Source organism: Lipotes vexillifer, unplaced genomic scaffold (genome assembly GCF_000442215.2).
Source record: "Lipotes vexillifer unplaced genomic scaffold, Lipotes_vexillifer_v1.1 scaffold410, whole genome shotgun sequence".
Classification (NCBI taxonomy): domain Eukaryota; kingdom Metazoa; phylum Chordata; class Mammalia; order Artiodactyla; family Lipotidae; genus Lipotes; species Lipotes vexillifer.
In genome coordinates this window covers 933,825-939,824 of record NW_006794028.1, presented here as the reverse complement: position 1 = coordinate 939,824, position 6,000 = coordinate 933,825, and the positions used below count along the sequence as shown (strand labels likewise).

Genomic DNA, 6,000 nt, shown 5'->3' with positions numbered 1-6,000 from the left:
TTTCCTTCATTTGATCAAATACTCAAACATTTCACAGCTCCTACTGTGTGCTAAGAAATGTTCTAGACATGGGAAGTAGGGGAGTGAACAAAGTCGCTGCCATCATGGGGCTTATGTGCCACTGAGTGAGAAGAAAATAAACACTCAAGGGCATGCGGATAGATCGTGAGATGGAGCCATGGCAGGGTTTGGAGCCGGGGAGAGACGTGATCTCCCTGGCTGCTTTAATCGTTAGTAGATTAAAGGATGCGAGGGCAGAAGCCTGGAGATAAGAGGAGGATTTTGCAATAATTCAGGCCATAAAAGTTTATGGCTTGGTCCCAGGTGGTGGCAGTGGAAGTTGTGAGAGATGGTCAGATTCTGGATGTTTTGAAGATGGAGCCAATGGCATATGTGACGGACTGGAGGTGAGATGTAAAGGAAGGAAAAGGCAGCAAGAATGACTCCCAGGTTTTTTATCTAAGCAACGAACTGGAAAAATAGACTTGCAATTGATCAAGAAGGAGAAGACTGGGAATGAGTCAGGGTTTTGGGGGGTGGGAGTGGGGAGGAACTGGAGTTTGGACACGTGAAGTTGGAAAAGCCTATTTGTCAGCCAAGTGGAGATGATGAGGAGGAAACAGACGTGAGTCTGAGGTTGACAGAGAGGTCCAGGCTGCAGGTGGGCACTTGGAGGTTATACTGAAAAAGATATCTTTACAAACATTTTCTCACTGATTTATAGAGAGATAAACTAACCCACTGGATTCATCTAACCAAAATCTTTTTATTTTATTTTATTTTTTTGTGGTACGCGGGCCTCTAACTGTTGTGGCCTCTCCCGTTGCGGAGCACAGGCTCCGGACGCGCAGGCCCAGCGGCCATGGCTCACGGGCCCAGCCGCTCCGCGGCATGTGGGATCTTCCCGGACCAGGGCACGAACCCGTGTCCCCTGCATCGGCAGGCGGACCCTCAACCACTGCGCCACCAGGGAAGCCCCTAACCAAAATCTTAAGACTACTAGAGTTGGATTTTCTGGTTGCTCCTCCAATAATCTCATTGTTTTTTGTCCAAGTGCTGAGGAAATAAAACTCCAGTACTGGAAGTTCATGTGTATAAGAGGTGCTCACTCCATCTAAGTGCGAGAATAGGTCTCAAAAGAGTTAAATGATTCTTCGAACGCCTGTGCCATAGAAACCTCTCTAGCTAAGTATGTGTATCATTCCTCTGTAACAGATATGCCACCAAGCACCTGTGGCACCTAAGAAAATTTGCACATTAATTACAACAGTGGCACAAGGGTTGACATGCCAACATCTTTAAAAACATCTTTGAACCCAAGACCACCTTGGGATAGACTACACCTGTATTAGGCAAGAACATTACTTCTTTTTCTCTTTTTTTTTAAAATTAATTTTTATTGGAGTATAGTTGCTTTACAATGTTGTGTTAGTTTCTGCTGTACAGCGAAGTGAATCAGCCATACATATATCCCCTCTTTCTTGGGTTTCCTTCCCATTTAGGTCACCACAGAGCATTGAGTTCCCTGTGCTATACAGTAGGTTCTTATTAGTTATCTATTTGATACATAGTATCAATGGTGTATATATGTCAATCCCAATCTCCCAGTTCATCCCACCCCTCGTCCCTTTGCCACCTTGGTAGCCATATGTTTATTCTCTATGTCTGTGTCTCTATTTCTGCTTTGCAAATAAGATCATACTCTTGATAGTAAAATTGTGCAGACCGTGTTTGCAACGAGCAAGGAATAAGACAGCAAGGCATGTTTCACAGATGTCTTGCAGTGGTTACACAATACTGTCTTTTAGGGCAGCCATGTGCAAAGATCCTCAAATTCTCTAAAAGGGGTCTTTTGTTTATACATAGAAACAACTGAGTGCTTTACTGCACAGTTGAGATGCCAAGCGATCATTTTAGTAGCTTCAGTTCACCTGCCCTGAACTAGTTTGCTTCCAAAAGAAACAACAGTATGTCCTTTGAAACAGCTACTCATTTGCTAAATTATTTCTTCATATCAGCAGTGATTCCTCAGTCCTGGGAATTTTCTTTCATTCCCAAAGACAAAGGTGAGGGACACAGTTGTTGAAGAGCACAGAGGAAAGCCCCGCCTACACGCGACCTGCTTCAATGGATGTGATGCTTGCACAGGGGCCCTCCCTGTGGTGCCCACCTAGGGCTAAGCCAGCAGCACAAGCCCGGTGCCCACACCCGCTCCTAGGCTCCCTCCTCCCCCCCTCCCCCCGCGTGAGGCTCCAAATCCTGCTCTTGTCATCCCACTCCCTTTGGTGGGAGCCAAAGGGAAGAGCACCGGCCACCATATGCATATCAGCCCAGGGTACGCAGTGTTCAAACAGCAGCCTCTTAGGGTCTCAGTTTTCTCATCTGTGAAACTGTGGAGCTCCATGATGGTCACAATCCCTCTTGCAGCTCTTTAGCCCTAGAAGCAGAAAGCATTTCCAAGGAGGCAGAGCAAGCCCCTCAAACTCCCCTTCCCTTTGTCTGTTACAGCTGCACATTTGAAAGCTGAACCAAGCAAGGGCTCCTAAGGGGATGTGGTATTTGTGCAAGTGCCTGGATGTATTTAGAGTATTTGCATGCCATCAAGCACCACCAAAACTAATCGATTAGGCACCACGTGTTCCAAATAAACAGAAAGAACGGAATTCCAGGAGAGTTTCCTGGACACGAATGCAAATAGAAACACAAACAGAATAAGTCTGTCCCTGTCTTATCTACGACTCAGAGGTGAGCAGAGCTGCCCTGAGGGTTCCGAAAGATGCCCAGTGTCCAGATCCTAGGTGTCCTTCTTTCCTTTTGAAAGTATGCAGTAGAAGTTGAAAGAGAAAGGAAAAACTCCCTGCTAAAAAATCCACTTAACCTAGATGGTTTTCAGTTCAAGCGTTGTAAACAGGGAGGAACCATTCCATACACTCAAAATGTTTTTCAACACCCAACTGCTAATTAGGATCCCAAATGACTGTGAAATTATACTAGAGAGTCAGACTAATGCCCCTGAAAATCCCGACTTGAGTGGCAGTGAAGTCACACCTCCCATCCTCGCCCCAGACACCAGGTGTGAGTCACCTCTGCGACACCAGTTCTTCCAATTGCAGACTCTTCTCACATGCTCGCCCCCAGGTGGCTGACGGGCTGGGGGCGCTATGTGGCTACTTGTAATTTAGTGAGCCTGTCAGGATGATGAAGAGACACGGCCTGTCTTCTCCCCCTCCTCCGATCTGTCAATCCAGCGTCTTCATGAAAGCGAGAGACTCCCAGCCAGTTGCCCATGGCCTTGATGTTAAGTCAGGATACCCAGAGGATCTGTTGGGAAACTCAACCCCACTGATGGTGACTGGCCCACCCTCTGCTGATGCCACACTACCAGGGCCTCATCACACGAAACGGTTTCTGCAAAGCTCCGTGCCTTCCACTCGGGGAATGAACATCTGGAGTGTCCAAGGCTTGAATCTTCTGGACACAGACACTGATGTGGACGCACATGAATCACGTTCACTCCGCAGCTTTTGAACAGGAGGCTCTGGCAGAGCCCTTAATGGAATCAAACAAAAATATTACACTTGCTGGGAAATTCTTTCCTGTTGCTGACGGCAAGCTGTTTCTTTCAACTGCACTCAGCTTTGTCTCTTTGATCAAGAATGGAAACACAAACCAGTCGGAGTTTGGCCAGAGGATTTCAGCGGCCTCTTGGAATCTCTAGATAAGTTCTCATTGGAAACAAGGGCTTTGGTTTGTGTAAGAAGCCTCCGCAGAGCCTTGTAAATATGTCTTTCTAACTTAGGGCACCGAGTTCCACTTGAAACTAAGTGCTGCTTTGTTAGAATTCAAAGATACCTCCTGTGTATTTACTGTCAATCAGTGACACAGAACGAAGCCACGGTTTCAGAGGAAAGTCTGGGTCGAAAACCATATTGTGGTGTAGAGGGGTTTTTTTGCTGGGGGAGTGATTTCACTACCTAAAGCAGTATTTCCCAGCCCTGGTTTGACATGTCCCCTCTATATCCTCACTTATCTCAGCAAGGATCAACAAAATTCTCAATAAACATAACTTCACTAAACAACTTTTGTTATAGCTTAATATTTTTACAGTAACTGTATGTTCCACAGAACAGGCCTGTCCAGCTACCTATAGGCATAGCTGCCTCCTGATTGGCTGTGAAGGACCATGGGGCTTGTGGCTGGATGCTTCTGCCCCCTCATCAGAAACGACCTTGGACCAGCCACGCAATTTCCAAGCCTCAGTTTTCTCAACTATCAAGTAGGAAGAATAATCCCTATCTGTCTATGGCAGTTTTATTAGAATTAAATGACTTTTCATATAAGTCACTGTGTAGTTACCAATCAATTCTTTCAAGGATTTATTACAAAATGATTGAATCAACTTACCTTGAAACCTCATCTATAAACGGGGTGTCTGAGCCTGTGACAGACACTGAGAATGGTTTTCTACCTAAAACCAAGCACTTTACCATGTGTAAGAACTATATTAAACATATTTTCTGCATATAACCTTATTTAGCCCAAATGAAAACCTAGACGTACGTGTTATTATCTGACTTTATAGATGCTTCAGGAGGCTTTGTCCACTTTCTGTGATTCCCACCGCTGCTGAATCTGGCTTGGATTGGCTGTGGGAAAACTAAAAGCATTTTTTTTAAACATCTTTATTGGAGTATAATTGCTTTACAATGGTGTGTTCGTTTCTGCTTTAGAACAAAGTGAATCAGTTATACATATACATATATCCCCATATCCCCTCCCTCTTGCGTCTCCCTCCCTCCCTATCCCACCCCTCTAGGTGGTCACAAAGCACCGAGCTGATCACCCTGTGCTAAAAGCATCTTATTTATACACAGCTCTGTCTCTTCTCAGCCTCTTCCCTACCACCCAGCCCTGTTCAGGAGAAAAGCCCATTGCCTAGAATCAAACTAACCTTCTGGAAAATTTCTAAACAAGAGACTAACACAGACCCTGATTGCAGCTCTCAGAACTGCTACCTGAGCCCACCACAAGCTGGAGGGATTTCCCACTGAGGAACAAGCCCACCTGCTAGACTGCAGCCAGGAACCCCTCTGTATGCACTGGCCCTCTGCAGGGCTTTGCTCCCAGGTACTCACAGCCGGTTACTTGCCCATCTGCGGGAGGCCGTGCCACCTTACAACTGTTCAATTCTGCGTGATCCACGAACGTGGAATAAACAAAAGTGCAGAACAAAAATGCTTCTACTGTTTCTTTGGCCAACTTTTTAATAAGAGCTTAAACACCAGTTTGTAAGGGGCAGGGAGTTACGAAAAACAGAATGTCTGCTTTTAAAAATCCACCTTGAGCCATGTGAAAATAATCACCGATTAAGTTGAAAAAATCTCCTGCTAAGTTTAACAAGCAAGGCAAAAGATTTAAGTTTGTAAGGAGGAAGGAAACACAACATTGAATCTGTCATTAAACTGTGGATCTGAATACTTGTGACTAAGATTAATCCTTGACCATCCAAAGCTCCTTAAACATACACATACATTCACACACACACACACAGACTCCCGATAAAGCATGGTAAGAACTAGGATGCTGAAAAGTAAGACAGCAATGAGAAGCAAAGTCCAAAATAGCTACATTTCTCACAAACACATCTAATAAAAGTCACACTAATGAACAGAAAGGATGAATGAAGAGAGAAGTGCTTTCATCTAGAGAAGTGTCAGCTTACGATTAAGTAACCGAAAAAATACAGAACGGGGCTGTATATGCCTTCATACGTCTTGCACCCACCCATCTGCCCTCGAAAGAACTAAGCAGGGACAAACGGAACGCACGCACATATCTGCATGTGATTCAGTGCTTTACCGGGATGCACACCTAAGCCAGCAGATTCTTGTGCATCTTGGTCACTGGCAACTGGTTTTGATAAAGGTTATTTGCAGATGTGACAGGAAATGCACTGAATCTTGTACAAAGGAGTGATCCAAAGTCCTGTTACTTGTGACA

General features: G+C 45.1%; 1 protein-coding gene across 1 annotated transcript in view; it reads right to left on the bottom strand.

The window, feature by feature from the left end:
• DISC1 (DISC1 scaffold protein) overlaps nt 1–6,000 on the bottom strand; it is a 295,725-nt gene that overhangs the window by 3,662 nt on the left and 286,063 nt on the right. The window lies entirely within an intron of this gene.